Below are 18,611 nucleotides of genomic sequence, written 5' to 3'. Positions count from 1 at the left end.
CTGTTTCGTAGCTGCTATACAATAATGTTTAGACAAATGTTAAAATAGTAATGACTATACTGCCATATTTGACTTCTGTTTGGGTTATAGTGTGTATTACTTGCTGTTTAGAATACTTATGACATAAAATAATTTTCTTGTTATAGTAATATAATGATAATGCAGTTCATAATGGTCTGTGGCTCTATATAATTAAAAAAAACAATAACTGAGAATGTCCATTAAAGTCTGATCTATGTCATTATCTGGAGTTTTTGTAAAGTTATATAACAATATGACTGAAAGAGAAGCTGATAATATGCAAAGAAAATACAGGAAATGTAAAGTATTAACATGGAAACAATTTGGCAGTAGAGCAATAAGAACATGTTTTTTTCTGTTAATGTCATGCTAAAAAAAATAAACTTAGAAGCTTCTTTTTGAAGTTTCTTTTATGTTTGTATATTATTTTCAAGGCATGCAAAATCTGTAATTGGTACTGTATCATCATTTCTTTAAAATATTGTTTTTGTAAATAACATTCAGAACTGAGACAAAATATTGTTTGTCTAAGTTTGTCCATGCCTTCTAAAGCCAGTTTCATGTTTGTGTGTCACTGCAGAAACAGAGTTTTACTTTGCATTCTCATCTTGGCAGGTTATAATTCATTATTGTTTCCGAGTTAACCAATCATTTCTATATAGAGCAGTAACACTTAAATGTTTTGAAACACCTCTGATTTAGGTTTTCTACCATCTGCCAAGCCATAGTTGTGACCATAGATGCTGCTGCTGATGGGACATAGACTGAAAGGTGTGTAGTACACAACACTATCATCAAGAGTATTCTTTGTTGTAGTGTATTCTTCAGCCCTAATATACATGTAGAATCTTGTCTTTGAGGAGATAGTTTTTCTCCAGAAACAATGCACTGCTTGCCTGTTTTGAAAGCAGTTCAGGGACCTCACACATTTCAGTCCCAAATTCTCCTCCTTTCTATAAGATAAGGATGTTAAGCTTTGCTACAGGTTGTGCTTTCTGATTAGTGGTATATTTTATACAAGACAAAATGATTCATTTGTTTAATTAACATTCTTACATCTTGTGTTCATAGATGTTACGCAGAGTCCCTCTTACTCATATTGTCAGGTTTACTGCTCTGCAGTCCATATGTACTGGGTAATAAGAAATTAGATTACATTGCCCCTTTCTGCCAGCAAAAGTGCGAGATCACTTGAACGTAGTCCATCAAACTCACGGAAGATGTTCTAGGATGGTAGACTCTGTATGTTTCCCACAGATTTTAGTTCATTGTCTGTCTCAGTTATAAACAGCCCCATGTTTATTTCTTTGTATACATGTCTTCTCTCAGGTAGTAACACAGTACTAGTTGGTCCTTTTGAGGATGCTTATGGGTTGACTCTTATTTCCATGGTCATAGTGGTGCTATATTTGATGTTAATGCCCAATGGTGTGGTTACAGGTTGAGATTTTTACTCTTAGCAGGGCTGTTTTTCAATCATCAGCTTTGTGTTTGTGTTTTTGTTTAAGCTTTGGTAATCTGGTAAATGCACTGGGCACAGGTGACTATTCTTGGACACAACATCATTAAAACATGCAGGTGATTTTGCCTTTGTGCCACATACAATGTAAATTCAACTGTGTAATGGACTGGAATCCCATTCAATTTTAATGTCATTGTCTTGTACCCACTTATTGCTGGGATTAACTGTGTCTCTCCATACCCTGAATTTGATTAAGTTGGTAATCAATGAATGAATTGGTATTGAAATTGATCTTATTCTTCCTGATCTGGGGCGCATTGTGGAACCTTCTATCTTTTCAGCTCTTGACAGCCAGAACATGTTGTAGTGTATGGCTTTACAGAGTTAATTTTATAAGGCTCTTGTTTCGTGATAAGTAGCCAGAACACCATTCGGTTGTTGGAGATATTTCACTACTAGTGGAACTATGCCAGTTATAGTCAGTTCTCTTAAAAAAACAGGGTCAGCAGCAATTCATTTGAGGAAATAAATCCCTTATTTATTTATTTATTTGTCATTTGTTAGCCAAGTTAGTCAACCTGAGCCAGTGGCCCATTTTCAGTGGAGACCCGAAGAGAAAAGACCCAGACAGTTATTATAAAATTACAAAAAAGAAAAACCTTTTCTAGACTTGGAGGCTTGGTCACAGCCATTACTGCATATATTGAAAATACTGTCAGATCTACTTGATGCAGTGCAATACAATAAGGTGAAAATCAGAGCTAGTGATGTTCATCATATATATCACTGCTACAGTAGCCTTGGCAATATGGGGTTATAACAGCCAATCAACTTCTGAAGCTTAAGGGTATACTTCATATGCCCAAACTGTTAACCAGGACAAGCAGATCTGAAGAAAGGAGTGGGTTGGGTCCGAATCCCTTCAGAGCTTTCCTGCTGCTACAAAGCAAGCAGTCTTCTTGTGGGCCTTAAAGATCGAGGGCTGGCTTATGCTGTCCCATTGTTAGGCAAATAAGTTCCCTTTGTGTACAGAAATTTCAATTTTTTACTTTTATAAAAATGAGCTTTTTTTGTGAAATTAATTTAAGCTTGGAAAAAAGGTGATGTATAGACTGTAACATGACTTTTAGTAACTTTTTAACTGGAGAATTACTTTTTACTTTTGTGAAAAAATGTTGTTAAAACTAACTGAAGCAAATTTTCCTTGGCAATAGTTGCATTATATTACTTCAGAAAGCTGGGTAAGTGTTTAAGTTGCTTTTCATTGTGTTTTTGGTAGAACATTTGACTTTTTTAATACTTACCTGTTTCATCAAGTAGTGCTGCCAGGCTTCCTTAGAAAAAAAGTGATCTTTCTCACCTTACCCTGGAACAACCTACAGGTTGCTTGGTTCTTCCTTCTTCCGGCCACAGTCTGAAAAAAACTTGCCAAGCAGCCTCTGCCACATCAGTAGGCTACTAATATGCCTAAACCACAGTTGGATGACTCTGCTGAGGTCATTTCTGGTTCCTCAGACCATTAGTTTTCCTTGGCTGCCTCTCTTTACAGCCACTTGTTGGGTACGGGAGAACCATTCTTGTCAGTCTTGGAAGAAAGAGGAGAAAATATCTCTCTGCTAGCCAGACTGGATTGCCTGTCCCTAGGGAGGTTTTGCCTGCCAAACGTACGTCTGCTTCTTCATAAATTCCTGTCAAAAAGAAGCAAAACGTTAGATATATGCCCTCTCCTGTTTCACTTACTTTGGACTAGTAATAGGAGTGATTTACTGGACTTAGCTCAGGGCGTAGTTAATGCTCTAGGCCCTTTCAGTTTTGGTGTTTGTGGTAAAAGAAAAAGGGATTCTTCATTTTCAAGACTTTGAACCACAAAATGTTTGCGAAGGAACAACCTCCATTTTTTTCTCCTTGGGTTTCTGATTTTCATGAAATACATGCTTCTGTCAGTCCTTTGGAAGGATTTTCTTTTTTCTGAAACATTTAACAGAAAATTAATTGTTTCAGAGGGATTATAATGATATTCCACTGTCTCTCAAAAAATGATTTACTTCAAATGGAATTTCCTGAACCTACTCTAGATGTTCATCATATTGTTCACTGTTGCAGTAGCCTTAACTATATGTGTTACATCCTGCCAAGGATAAAACAGCTGGCCAGCTTCCAAAGCTTCAGCACACTTTCCATTCAAACAACACAACAAAGCAGGCTAAGACTTCTAAAACAAACCCAAAATCTGATAAAGACACCCAAGGAGTCTGGTGGCTTACAACAATCACTTGATTAATGCATAAAAATAATAAAAGTTTAACGTTTTGTCCCTTTCAAATCAGGGACCGCCATTTGCATTCAACGTTAATTGCCACCAAAGTTGTCTGACCTCTAAAAACTCCTCCTAAAGACTGTCTCTTGGGTCAACCTGTATCCATTCCAAAACAAGAAACAAAACAGAATGATTAGAAATGCTATAATATGCCTAGTAAGAGCATTTTTTGATTTCTTCTCTAGATGATCATCATAGTGATCACTGCTACAGTAGCCTTAGCTATACGGGTTATATCCTACCAAAGATATAACGGCCATCCAGCTTCCAAGGCTTCAGGGCACCTTCCATGCAGCCAGTCAGGCAGCTCAATCTGAGCTGACTTCAAGACAAGCTTGGGCACAGAGCCCTTCAGAGATTTACTTCCGCCAAAGTGTGTGCTCTTCTGAGGCTTTTGAGGATTGGCAGTCATCTTTTGCTGTTCCTTTGCTAGTCAGATAAGTTCCCTTTGGGGGAAAAAGTTTTCATTTTCTTATTTGTGTTGCTGTTTTATCACGTTCCTCTGTAGCAAAGTTATTTTAAAGCTAGAAATGTTGTGTTTTAATGGACTGTCTTGAGACTGTAACATACTTTTAAATGGAGTGCTCATTTTTCTTATCAGTTTAAAAAGTTATGTAAGGCAACTAAAAACATTGTTTTTTGTGGAAAATTGTGTTTATTTTACTTTTGTGGGGCTGGCAAAATTTTTTAAAATGCTTTTTCTTTGTTTTTCTGCCAAAAAAGTAACTTTTTTAGACTGGTAGTATTTACAGTCATTTGCTGCTTGTCTTCCCTGGGAAAGAAGCACCATTTTTAGTTTGACTGTGGAACAGACTACCAATTCCACATCTGGTACTTTTACAGCTACAAAAAGAAAAAAATAAGCAAACTGTCTTTACTACCACAGCAGGATACTAGTTTACGTCAGCCAAAGGTGGGTGACTCTGCTGTGGCCATTTCTTCTACCTCATACCACTCATCTTTTACCCCGGTTCCCTGTGGTGTAACACATACAGCCAGTATGGACCTGTGGTTAGCCAAGTTCTCTGCAGCTGTTGGGATCACCTCAGTGGGAGAGGGAAAACCACTCTTGGCAGTCCTGAGAGAGGGAACAGGGAAGGTTTCCTTGTTGTGCCAGAATGCTCCTGGGGAAGCTGCTGTTACCATTAGTAACATGGTTGGCTTCATTTTTCATGTCAAAAGAAAACAGAAAACCAAGCATGTATGTACTCCTCAAATTTATTGGCTCTGGCTCATGGCTTAATTCAGGCTATTGATCCTTCTTTTAAAGCAGCTTTTGGTAAAAGAAAGAAAGATACCTTTTTTCCAGAAGAAATTCAAGATTCTGAATCTCAACAGGAAGACACAGAGACAGATACAGGTTTTTTTCCCTCAGATTTCTGCTTCATACTCAGAGGAGAGCTCATTTTCTGATTCTGCCTGTGAGTGGTTTTCTTTCTCTCTCTTTCTCTGAGACTGTTGATAGAATGTGCCATTGATTCCCTGGGAGAACATCCCTCAGAAAATACTATGAACTGTTACAGAAGGATTTTCCAGATCCTACACCCATTCCTCCTGTTTTGCCTGCTTTAGAAGATGTGTGTATTACTGCCTGCAATTTTCCTGATAGTCAGCTAGCTCTCCCTAAAAAGGCAGAACATATAAAGTTCCTCAGTCTTTTAAATTTTTATACACTATTCACAAACGTAACCCAGCAGCTATATCTCTAGTTGATCCCACTGCTGCTAAGCAGGTTGCAAAGTTCAGTCCTACTCTTTCTGATAAAGATGGGAAAATTATTGATAAGTATGGAAAAAAAGTGGATACTTTTGCAACTTTGATTTTCAGAATTTTGAATTTTCAGGCTCCTATATTAAGGTCTGTTCTGACTAATTGTGAAAGTATGATGAATGTTTTATCTGCAGTTTCTTCTTGTGACAAATTGGCATTAAATAACTTAGTTCCTCTATTGCACACCTCACTACTCATTGTTTATAGCATGGGAATGACACTGTTGATACTTCTTCCAGGGCTTTGGCCACTGGTGCTGTTTTGAGGAGGTTTACATGGCTGTACTCTCATAACCTCCCTGATGAAGTTAAAATGAGATTTGAAATTCACCCTTGGATAGAGGTTTGGCCCATCTGCTGCATAGGTGACCAAAAAGCGTGATTAAATGGGCAAGCTGACCTGACCCAGGGAATCTATAAAATTTCTCAGCCATCCTTTTCCAAATCTTCCAAGGGATTTTCTACCTCCTCATCCAATTTTGATAAAAAGCAGAATAGACAGTCTCAGAAAATGCAGGTACACAGATATTTAGGAAGAAATGGCAAGGAGATTCCACAAAGAAGTCTTGAACCTCCCAAAATCAAGGACAGTCCAACAAGTCTGAATGACTATTTAAGAGACCTTGTAACCCACTCTCAACCTGCCCCCCTTTTTCTTCCAGGAAGTCCAAATTTCTGTTTTCTCTTTGGCAACAGATAGTTGCAGACAAACAGATCCAGAAAATCATTCATTAAGGTTATAGATGGCAGTGGAAGGAAATTACTTCTCTCTAGGAGGTCATTCCTCATCTTCCAGATCTGACTCTTTTGTTTTCACCAATTCTTTATCACATGCTGTTCCAAGGAGTGATAGAACCACTTCCTCTTTCCCAGGTGGGGAAGAGGTTTTATTCTAGGATGTTCCTAGTGCCAAAGAAAGAAGATGCTTGGAGCCCAGTTCTTGGTTCTTTCTGTCCTAAACCTGTTAGCAACAGTACCCAAATTCAAAATGATGCCACTTTACAATGTTACCTCTTCTTCTCTTTCAAGTTTCCTGGTTACAGTAGACTTAAGACTTCAGAGTTTTCTTAAGATTTTGTGTGTTTGGATCAAATTATCAGATGTGATGTTGTCAATGTCATCTTTATTCTCACTAGTGGGTCGGATCCAATCTGTCGGATCTGTCTCGGCCATTACATAAGCTTGAGGTCCTCAGCTAAGCTTGTGGGCATTTTTCCCTACCCATAATGCAACTCCCTTACCACCTCAGCTCTCATTTGCCGTGCAGTAAAGAGGTTTCCTGATAGCTAGCTCTGGGCTAAGTATTGCTAATTTCATTATTTCTCAACTCTTATAACTGTTTATTTAGATTATCCCTTTATTAATCTTTCTAGTGTCCTTTTCTGCTATTGTATATTAGAGTGAGTGTTCCCTACCCTGTTGTCACCATTTAAATTAGAGAGTGCATAACCATCATCCCTTTTAGTTAGAGGATGCTTTCCCCTCTCTTTCTCCCTCCTTTTCTATTCATCTGTTAGAGAGTGATCATTATTAAAAAATATATATATTACTGTTATCTACCTGTTTTCTATCCCTCTACCTGTTTTCTATCCCTCTGTGTGTGTGTGTGTGTGTGTGTGTGTGTGTGTGTGTGTGTGTGTGTGTATCTTTCTATAATTTCCTCTGACTATTGCTTCCTTTTTCCATGTCACAAAAACAGGAAGGGAAACCGCTTGGCTTTAAAAAGTGTGAGAAATATGGGAAGAAGATGCCCCTTAGCAATACACACACGTTGTGTGTCTATCGCTTGGGGCCTCTTCATCTCCAAGAAATGTACTCCATATGCCATGGGTTCAGTCAAAGAGCACTTATGGAGTGCAAGAATAAGTTTATTTTAAAAGGTTTATTAAAAATCTCTTTTTCAGAGGTGATTTCCACAGAGTCCTCTTCAAAAAGTACTGACAAGCCTTTAAAAAGATCATCTTCAGCTCCAAAAGCTTTATCAGAGCTCAGTACAAAAACTCCTTGACTTTCTGCTCCATCAGAAACCCTGGAGCAGAAAGTTGTCACAGGATTCAAGACAGTCTTGGAGCCATCAGAATCCTCGGCTCCGACATCTTCGGTGCCTACAGAGATTCGACACTGGAGTTGTTCCCCTTCCTAGAACCAATATCTTCATGGCTCCCATCACCATTATTAGCAAAGTCTATATTCCCATCACTATCTACTCGGTCTAATAGGAGCTTATCCGACGAAGACATGGATAGGGTTGTGCAGAGGTTATTGAAGACTCTGGCCCTGGCTAAACATTTGTTGGATCCGAACCCAAAGGCATCAGATCAGATGCAAACCTGTTCCTCCTCCGATCCATCCCTCAGTTTCAGAGCAGGAAGACTCTGATCTCTATATTGTGTCTCTGTCAGCTCCAGGACCTTTGGTTTCCTCAGAGCAGACATTTACCCTGAGCATTTCTCTCCAGTAGGAGCAGGACACCTTTAGGAGCTGCCACTCCTTCGGTGTGGCTGAGTTCCTCTTCTACCTTGTCTTCAGAGCTTCTGTCCCAGGCTCCTGGATGCCTTCAGCTCTGACGACTTCTTTGTCAGATCCTGGGGAGTCCTCTGAGCAGGAGCAGTCTGCCTTTAAAGTTATGAGGAGGGTTTTGACTCCTGCCAAGTCTAAATCACAATCTACATTGGATCTTCCTCCCTCTTCGGGCCAGTTGTCTTTGTCCTCTCTTGTAACCCTTCCACAGGATCACAGAAATCCCAAGCCTCAGAATGTCCACCAGATGACCCCCCTTCTGAAACCTCTCTGGAGTATCCCACTGAGGAGGTCCCTCAGAAGTGGATCTGCACGGGGAAGCACCTTTACTCCCCAGAGGTGTCTATCACATTAGATACTGCCCTCGATGATGCAGAAGGATCCCCACGGTCACCTCTTGAAGATGTCCCCTTTGGAGACATTCTCAAAATATTAAAACAGAGAGGTGATTGGCAGTCCACCCCCCCCCCTTCGTCTGAGGAGTCAGTCTACCTGAAGGCCTTCGGGTCTTGCCCTTCCACCTGTTTGGTGACTCCTCTTTCCGACAAGCTTATGGACTTAATCTCTAGGAAGCCATGGAAGACCCCAGATATGGTACAGCCTGCTCCTACAAGGCCAAACAAATACATAACTGCCCCAAATGACTAGGCTGTTTTGACTAAGAGTGTAGCAGTTCATGGTATGGTCATGGCAGTGGGCAACAAAAAGGAGCTATCTGAGACCAGCTCCTCTATCCGTCCTCCTAATAAGGACTTTGGGATTATGGATAGATATGGAAAGCATGTGTTTTCATCAGCAACGTTTACATTTCAGTCTCTGAACTACTTTACCAGGCTACAGAGGGACCTGTTAAAGCAACTCACATACTCTCTCCAAGGAGCTGTTATCTGATGCATTAGCAGATAAATTTAATGCTCAGCTCACCACCCTCAATTTGGTCGTAAACTCTTCCATGAGGCTCATATCTTATGCAGTAGATGGGATGAGTAAGGTTGTGGGTTCAGGTATTGCTCTTAGGATACAGGCATGGATGCACCTTTGTGATTTCATAGAGCCCTTCAAATCTTCCTTCATTAATGCCCCTTTTGATGGCTCTTCTTTGTTTGGGTATAAAGTGAAGGAAACACTCACCAGGTGTGAACAGGAAGGCAAGACTTTGTCTGCCATTGGAGTACATTTTTCCACTCCTACCAGACCCTTCCCTAAAGGTCAAAGAGGTAATGGAAAGATGTGGTTCAGAAAATCCCAAAGGTCTTTCCATGATACACAGGGTGAAAGCTCCCCCAGGGGGCAGAGGGGGGAACAACAATGGAAGATGCCGCTCTCGTGGCAGAGGAGGCCCACACAATCAGGACTCCAGAGAATCTTTCTTCCTGAAGGAGTGCTTGATTGCTCACCTCTGGAGGGAGTCATGGTCGATTGTCTCTGCACCTAGAAACCTGGCAAAAGATAACTACCGACAGATGGGTGCAGAATATAATATCCAAGGGATATATCATACCCTTCTCCAATCCCATTCCTGTAAAAAAATGAGTTCCACACATTTCACCCAGTCAAAGGGAACAAACAACCTTAGAAATTCAAAAGTTGCTAGAAAAAAAAGAGTCATCCAAGAAGTTCCCATAGACCAGCTAGGATCCGGAACTTACTCAAGATTCTTTTTAGTTTCCAAGAAAACAAGACTGGAGACCCATTTTGGATCTCAGCAATCTGAACAAATATGTCCAGAAATCCAAATTCTGGATGGTGACACTGCAGTCTATACTTCCGTTTCTGGAAAAACACAATTGAATGTGCTCCATAGACCTTCAGGATGCATACTACCATATTCTAATGGACCCCAGCCATAAACAAACTATACAATAGAAGGAGGAAGCTACTAAATGATAAAGCAAAATCCCAAAAAGGGAAGGCATCACTGATCAGTATTAGCAAAAAACTACGGGCACACATAAAATTGTCTAAGGCCAGCTTCGAGAGAAAAATTGCACAGGACACTAAGGATAATCACAAGGCTTTCTTTAGTTATGTTAGGAACCTGGGTGGTAATTCCCAGATATGCTCAGAATTAGTGTAAATAACAAAAAATACACCGAACCCACAGACATTGCCAACATCCTAGCTGACAGGTTCAGCACAAACTTCTCCCCCCCCTCCCCACCAAAAGGGCAAATATCTATCCCAGCAGAGTACTGCCCCCCTGACATCTCAGATGCTCAGGTAAGAGCCACCCTCTCCAAAGCAAAAAACACAGCATCAATGGGACCAGATGGTGTCCCGGGCTGCGTCCTACATGAACTCCAAGAAGAGCTAAACCCAAACATAAAACTACTGTTCAATCTCAGCCTTACTACAGGACATGTGCCCAAAGAGTGGCGTACAGCAACAGTGGTCCCTCTCCATAAAGGTGGTGCCTCAACGGATCCTGGAAACTATCGCCCCATAAGCCTGACTAGCTTGGTCTGCAAAGCTATGGAAAGGATCATCATGGACCTCATAAATAAAGATATTGGGGACCTCCAAACACTGGATCCTACTCAGTTCGGCTTTGTTAAGGGCAGATCCTGCCTCTTAAACCTGGTTGATTTCTTTGAAACAGTCACCAAGGCCATTGACGAGGGGAAGGTGGTCCACACAGCCTACCTGGATCTCGCAAAAGCGTTTGATACAATACCCCACTCGGGCATTATAGATAAGCTCACCAGCTTAAATATAAACCCGTATGTCACTAGATGGATTGCAAACTGGCTCAAGGACAGAACCCACATGGTTAGAATTGCTGGAGCCATGTCAGACTCCAAACCAGTTACAAGTGGTGTCCCACAAGGCTCAGTCCTGGGACCTCTCTTGTTCGGTATATATTTCTTGGAGGTACAGGCCAACACGGAAGGACTGTGGCTGACCAAGTTCGCAGATGACTGCAAACTGGGCGCCATAATCGACTCTCCAGCCGACACAAGCATCCTCCAAAAGGGCCTCATAGAAACAGACAACTGGTGCCAGAGCCATGGCCTCAAGCTAAATGCCAAACAGTGTATAGTCATCCCCTTTGGCAAAAACAAAGTGCCCACAAATTACCACATAGGTGGAAATCCATTAAGTACAGAAGAAGTAATTAGGGACCTGGGGACCCAAGTTGATAGCAATCTCTCATTTGACAACCACGTGGCCAAAGTGGTTAGAAAAACATTTTATATAGCCCACCTAATCATCAATGGATTCACATCTAGATCAGGGGAGGTCATCGTGCCTCTTTACTCATCCCTCATCAGGCCCATAATTGAGTACAATGCCCCTTTTGGGATGTACCTTACCAGACACCTGCAGCAGCTGGAAAGACCCCAAAAGTACCTCACCAAGAGGATCAAAGGGCTCAAACAGATGCCATATGCTGCCTGGTTAAAGAAACTCCAGCTCTACTCAGTGGCATACCGCCTGTTCAGAGGCGATCTGTGCCTGACGTATAAAGCCATGTCCAACCCGGAATTAATGGACATGCTGCACCTCAGAAAATCCAAATCCCATCGAGCTACGCGCTCGAGAGACTTGGACCTCAGCACTGAAATAAATAGGACATGCTGGAGGGACAGATTCATAACCCAGAGGCTCCCTTCACTCTGGAATAAAATCCCAGTCCAGGTTAGGCAGAGTCTCTCATTGACTCTCTTCAAGAGGAATCTTGATGAGTGGATGGGAGATCGTAGGTTTACCCCGGGTATCACTTCTGTGTCACTGTTAGACAGAGGCACAGTATACTAATCTCGAAAAAGGGCATAGCAAAATAAATTTAAAATGGGTGGCGAAAGCCAAACACATTCTGGCTAGGCTTATAAATGCCCTAGGGCAGATAGCCTAGTATGAACCTATGAACCTATGAACCTAAATGTCTACTCAGAAATTATAAAAAAGCAAATGGGAAAGATTTGTGGCCTGGTCCAATACTAATCAGATAGACCGATTCACAGCTCCATTACATTCTATCCTAGAATTTTTAGCCAAGTTTATTCAGTGAGGGAGCTGCAACAGCTACTATTAGTGTACAGTTAGCAGCAATCTCAAATGTTCACATATGAGAAAATGGTTCTGCAATAATTTCAAACAGAATTTGCAAAGCATTCCTTAGAGGAACTACTCTAATTTGACCTCCATATATGAACCCAGTTCCGCCTTGGAACTTAAATTCTGTGTTATCAAAAATCATCTCCCCTTCATCTGAACCATCTGTTACATGCGAATTTAAATATCTCTCATGGAAAACACTCTTTTTAGTAGCTATTACTTCAGCTAGGAGATTTTCGGAATTACAGGCCTCGTCTTCCAAGCCCCCATATATAATTTTTCATAAAGATAGAGTCTCTCTACGCACTAACCTTTCCTTTTTACCTAAAGCAGTTTCAGACAGTAATCTCATCCTGTCTATTGACATACCAGTGTTCTTTCCAAATTTTCAAAGCAAAGGGGAGTACACTTTACATCTTTTAGATGTTCACAGACAGCTACATTTCTATTTGCACACAACATCAGAATTTAGAAAGTCAGATCAACTATTTATTTCCTATTCAGAGATTAAGAAAGGTCAACCAGTCTCTAAAGTAACATTATCCTATTGGCTTTCACAATGTATCTCTTTCTAATACAATTCTAACAACAAGACTATAGCGAATACAGTCAAAGCTCATTCCACCAGGTCAGTTTCTGCTTCTGCAGCTTTCCAAGCTATATTGCCTTTGGACAGCATCTGTGCTGCAGCAACTTGGGCAAAACCACATACCTTTATTACTTATTACAAGTTGGATTTGACCTCTAGGAGGAGAGCATCCTTTGGTTCTATGGTTATGAGAAGTATTGTCCCATGAGCCACCCAAGAATCAGGTAGCTAGGGATGTGGTCCCACCAGTGAGAATAAAGGCGAGACTCACAACATCACATGAAGAAGTTATGTACTTACCATAACATTCCATGGTTGTCCATCTCATCCTTTATTCTCACAACCCTCCCACCTACTCTCCTCGGAGACCGAGTAGTTCTAATTGGATCTTTACAGGACTTTGTAGCCTCATAAATAATGTGGGGTTTTAATATAATAATACAATTATTCACCTTGTCACTGCCAGAGGGTAAACAAGATCTGAGGTGGTAAGGGAGTTGCATTATGGGTAGGGAAAAATGCCCACGAGCTTTGCTGAGGACCTTGAGCTTATGTAAGGGCCGAGATGGATCCAATGGATCAGATCTGACTCACCAGTGAGAATAAAGGACGAGATGGACAACACACATGGAATGTTATGGTAAGTACATAACTTCTTTTTCTCTCCCTTACCCTTTGGACTGTGCTGCGCACTATAGGTGTTCACAAAATGTCTAGCTCCAGATGTTAAGTTGTCTATCTCGCCTTCATTCTTGCTGGATGGGTTCGGAGCCGACCTCGGCTCCGACTCGGCCACTGTAAAAGCTCGAGAGTTGGTTCCACCGGCTCGAGGCTCCCCTTATATCCCACAATGCTAGGCGAGAGTTACCTCAGATCTCGTTTGCCGCTACAGCTATCGATGTGTTGGTTTTCTACCGGTTCTTGGTAAGTGACTTTTCTTGTGTAATTAGTCTATTAAAACCCCTTTAATTTTAATATTTTTACTTATTTCCCTTAGTTTAGAGAAATTCTTATCCCCTTTCTAAAAAATTCCTGTTTTTTTCCCTCAAGAACTTTAAGTTCTTCCCTTGGGCCTACAGGCCTTTTTTCTTTCCCTAGTGGAGTGTGTGTGTTATTTTCTTATTTAAAAAACCTAGTTAGTGGTTTGTTATTTTTTTAAACTAGACAGGGTGTAATTAGTGTGTTGTGACTGTGTGTGTGATTACACCTTTAGATATGTCTAAAGAAGCAAAGGTCTCGATTCAAGAAGTGTGATGCGTGCTGTCAGAAAATGTCTCTGACAGACGCTCACACTTCTTGTGTCTACTGTCTGGGACCTTTGCACCTGCAGGACTCCTGTGCTGTGTGCCATGGCTTCAGCCCCAGGGTCCTGCAGGAAAGAAAAAATAAGTTGATTTTAAGAGGCTTACTCAAGCCAGAGGATTCCCTTTCTGTATCTACAGGGAAGCCCTCTAAGGCATCTAGGTCTTCGGCTCTGACAACTGAGCCGAGACCTAAGGTTTCTAAACCTCTGTCTACATCGGCTCCGGCTGGAGCCGATGAGTCTCAGTCCACAGTTTCTGTGGTTCCCTCGGCTCCGGCTGGAGCCGAGGTATTAGAAATTCCCGTGTCGGCTCCGACCAGACCTTCGGAGCCGACAACTAGGAAGAGGTCCAGGTCACCATCCCTTGGCTCCGTTCATTCGGCTCCAGGATCTCCACTGCTGTCTGAACGGAGCCAAAGATCTCACTCCTCTAGGTCATCGAGGCTGTCGGATCATGACCTTCAGAGGGTAGTGAGTCGACTTCTTAAGTCCGAGGCACTGGCCCAGATGCTTCAGAGCCCGACTCATCAGTCGATGCCTGCCCCGGTCCATCAATATATTCCTCCTTCGACTCTCTTGAGCTCGGAGCCGGGTCGCGTCGGAACCGAGACTGTGATAGCGTCGGAGCCGATACAATTGTCTTCGGCTCCGTCGGCTCCGATTTCTTCCTTGGAAGAATCTCGGCGCCGGACTTCCCTCGTCGGCTCCGAGGGGGTGAGTGGCATCGGACCCTTGTCCGACCCCCCTCTCCCTCTCGGTGCTTCGGCGCTGGTAAGTTCGGCTCCGACATCGGCCTCGGAGCCATCACTGTCGGTGCCGAGGGAGGTTCTTAGCTTCTCGGAGCGGGGACCTCTGGCTTTGCCTGACAGGGGTGCATTCGAGGTCATGCGGAGTGTGTTAGAGCCTGGCTCTACTCCACAGTCGGCTCCGTCCGCCCCTCCCTCTACGGTGCCTCAGGTCAAGTCGACTCACTCCCTCATCCCGGACCGCAGAGAGCCAGCTCCTCAGGAACCCCATGTGGGGATTTCATCCTCTTCCGAGGCCTCTCCTGATTTGGCAGAAGAGCCCCCTCGGAAGAGGAAGTGTAAGAGGAAACACATTGACTCACCTGAGTCCATCACGCCGACACAGATTTAGATGATTCTGAGGGTTCCCCGTTCCCCTTCTGAAGATGTCTCATTTGCAGACATTCTAGAGATCCTGAAGCAGAGGGAAATTGGCCAGCCCTCAACCCTTGAAGGATGAATCTGTGTATCTTGAGGCGTTTGGCTCTCGCCCTTCCACCTCCTGGGTGTCCTCCCCCTTTGACCCCCTCATGCAGGTGGTTGCTAAGAAGGCATGGACGGCTCCTGATTCAGTGGACCCCACTCCCAGGAGACCCTCCAAGTTCATAACGGCACCAGCAGACAAACAGTTCTTAACAAAAGGAGTTTCTGTGGATGCTATGGTGGTAGCTGCTGCCACTAAGAAGGAGCTAGCTGATCCTTCAGTACCTGTCCATCCACCTAACAAGGAATCTAGGTCCATGGACAGGTGCGGGAAGCGGATGTTCTCGTCAGCGACATTTACCATGCGTTCGCTGAACTACCTATGCCATTTTACTCGTCTTCAAAGGGACTTGATCAAGGAAGCGAGTGAAATGTTAAAGGACCCTACAGCTGCGGGTTTTCAAGATAAGATGAACACGCAGCTGGCTACCCTTAACTCCATAACCAACTCCTCCATGCCTTCTTTCTTACGCGGCTGATGGAGCGAGTAGAGCCGCAGGGACAGGTGTGGCCTTACGTAGGCATGCCTGGATGCGGCTATGCAATTTTGCGGACCCTTCAAGACGTCTTTCACTAACTCCCTGTTTGATGGATCATCTCTCTTTGGTCCTCAAGTGAAAGAAACCTTGACTAGGTGCGAAACTGATGGCAAGACCCTTTCTGCCGCCGGAGTCCGTTTTTCTACTCCTTCTAGGCCTTACCCCAAAGGCCAGAAAGGTGGAAAGATGTGGTTCCGTAAACAATCTCAAGGGACTTCGCCTGATGCACAGAGTCGTTTCCCCGCCAGAGGCAGAGGCGGGAATAACAATGGTAGACGACGCCCTAGGGGCAGGGGGGGTCCGCAGAACCAGGGCAATCGGGAAGCCTTCTCTGACAAGCCCTTTCAGCATCCCTGAGGTGTTGCCCGACTGCCCACCTTCGGAGGCAGTCGGGGGAAGATTGTCACTGTACCCAGAAGCCTGGCTATCCCTGACTCAAGACAAATGGGTACAGTCCGTCATTTCGAAGGCTATTCTATCCCCTTTCTTCGCATTCCAAACCAATCAAAAAATCCCTTCCAGATGTTCCACCGCTCAAAGGGATCTAGCGGTTTTGGAAATTTCAAAACTGCTTGCAAAAAGAGCAATTCAGCCAGTTCCAGCAGACCAGCAAGGATCCGGAATCTACTCAAGGTTCTTTTAGTTCCAAAGAAAACGGGACTGGAGACCAATTTTGGATCTCAGTATCTTGAACAGATCAGTCAAGAAAACAAGATTTCGGATGGTCACGCTGCAATCCATTCTTCCCTTTTGGGCAAAGGAAACTGGATGTGCTCTATAGACCTTCAGGATGCGTACTATCATATAAAAATGAACAGACGCTCCAGAAGATTCCTCCGCTTCAGGCTGGGAACCAGTCATTTTCAGTTCAGGGCCCTGCCCTTTGGTCTCACCACTGCCCCCCGGGTGTTTACCAAATGCATGGCAGTGGTAGCTTCTCACCTGAGACGACAAGGATTCCAGGTGTTTCCATATTTGGACGACTGGCTCCTCACAGCTCCCACCAAGCATCTCCTTCTGATGGCCAGGGATTACACTTTTCGCATTTGTCAAAAGTTAGGCATTTCAATAAATTGCGAAAAGTCTGTTTTGTCGCCTTGTCGTGCTATTACTTTCATAGGCGCAAATCTAGACACAGTAGACATGTCTGCGAGACTAACACATCAGAGAATAACAGACATTCACAAACTGGTCTCACTCCTTTTCACCAACAACAGAATCAAAGCCAGGTTAGTTCTGAAAGTGTTGGGAATTATGGCGGCCATACCTCTGCTTCCATTAGCCAGATTCCACATGCGGATCCTTCAATGGATGCTCTTTACTCAATGGTCATACCAGGAACTTCCAATGTCTCACACCATTATGATCACGCAAACGTGCAAAAATCATCTCATGTGGTGGATGTCTTCCCCTCAGCTCTTGTTGGGAAGACCCTTTGTTCCTCCCCCTCCGGTTGCTACTCTGACAACGGATGCCTCCCTGATCGGGTGGGGGGGGCATTATCAGGGCAGGACGGTCCACGGCACATGGCAACCAAACGAGTGCCACTTGCACATAAATGTTCTGGAGATGAGAGCAGTGCTTTTAGCGTTGCAAGCCCTTCAAGACTCTCTTCCCTTGGGAACGATTGCAATCCAGACAGACAATATGTCTGTAGTGTGGTACATCAACAAACAAGGCGGAACCAGGTCATACCCCCTGTGTCGAGAAGCACTCAGACTGTGGCAATGGGCGATTTCTTCTCAGCGATTTCTGATAGCAACGCACATCCCCGGGAAGTCCAATCAAATTGCGGATAAGTTGAGCAGAGCTGTCCTCATGCCTCACGAGTGGTCTCTGAAAGACTCTGTTGTGAGAGAAATTTTCCTCAAGTGGGGTCAGCCTTGCTGCGCTCTTTTGCTACTCCCCAAAACAGCAAGTGCAGAGAATATTTCACTCTATTCCCTTTACCAGGCCAACCCAGCAGAGACGCTCTAGTCCAAGTTTGGCCCCGGGAACTTCTGTATGCATTTCCTCCTTCCCACTAATCTCTCAAGTGATACAGAAAGCTATCGCTCAGAAGGCCTCATTGATCCTCATTGCTCCTTACTGGCCTCGACAGGTGTGGTTCCCCTTTCTACATCGATTTCTTTTGGAGCGACCGTGGAATCTGGACCTAGTTCCAGATCTTTTGATTCATCAGTCGGGTCAGTTTCATCGCTCCCTCCCCTCTCTGAACCTCACTGCTTGGTTCCTCCAGTTCCAACCTTAGCCAGGCTTCCTCAATTATCTCACTCTGTTCGAGATATTTTGATAGCTTCCCATAAATCTTCCACTCGGAAGATTTATTTGAGTAAGTGGAAACGCTTCACATATTGGGCTCAAGGAAAGGACATAGATCCTTTCACTGCTTCCATCCAATTAGTCCTTGATTTTCTAGCTGAACTCTTCCATGCAGGTTCATCTCCTCTACTCTTAAAGTTCAATTGGCAGCTATTTCTAACTTTCATGTGGGTATTTCTGAATCTGCCTTAATGTCCCACAAGCTTTGCAAAGCCTTTTTGAAAGGAGTTTTTCTTCTCAGACCTCCTATAAGAAATCCTCCTTCTCCTTGGGACCTAAATTTAGTTCTTGCTTCTTTGATTCTTCCCCTTTCGAACCTGCAGTCTCCTGTTCTTTAAAATTGCTATCATGGAAGACTCTTTTTCTGGTAGCTATTACTTCAGCTAGAAGAGTTTCAGAGCTTCAAGCACTCAGCTGTCGACCTCCTTATCTATTGTTTCAT

The 18,611-nt window shown here is 43.3% G+C and overlaps 1 protein-coding gene across 1 annotated transcript in view; it reads left to right on the top strand.

The window, feature by feature from the left end:
- The window catches only part of LOC122792705 (dynein regulatory complex protein 11-like), a 755,499-nt gene that overhangs the window by 217,815 nt on the left and 519,073 nt on the right, over window positions 1-18,611 (top strand). The gene's annotated exons all lie outside the window — the stretch shown is intronic.

Source organism: Protopterus annectens, chromosome 2.part0, assembly GCF_019279795.1.
Source record: "Protopterus annectens isolate FY-2018-M chromosome 2.part0, PAN1.0, whole genome shotgun sequence".
In the NCBI taxonomy this organism is placed as follows: Eukaryota; Metazoa; Chordata; order Ceratodontiformes; family Protopteridae; genus Protopterus; species Protopterus annectens.
The sequence above is the reverse complement of the archived record's forward strand: the minus strand, read 5'-3'. Positions and strand labels throughout refer to the sequence as shown.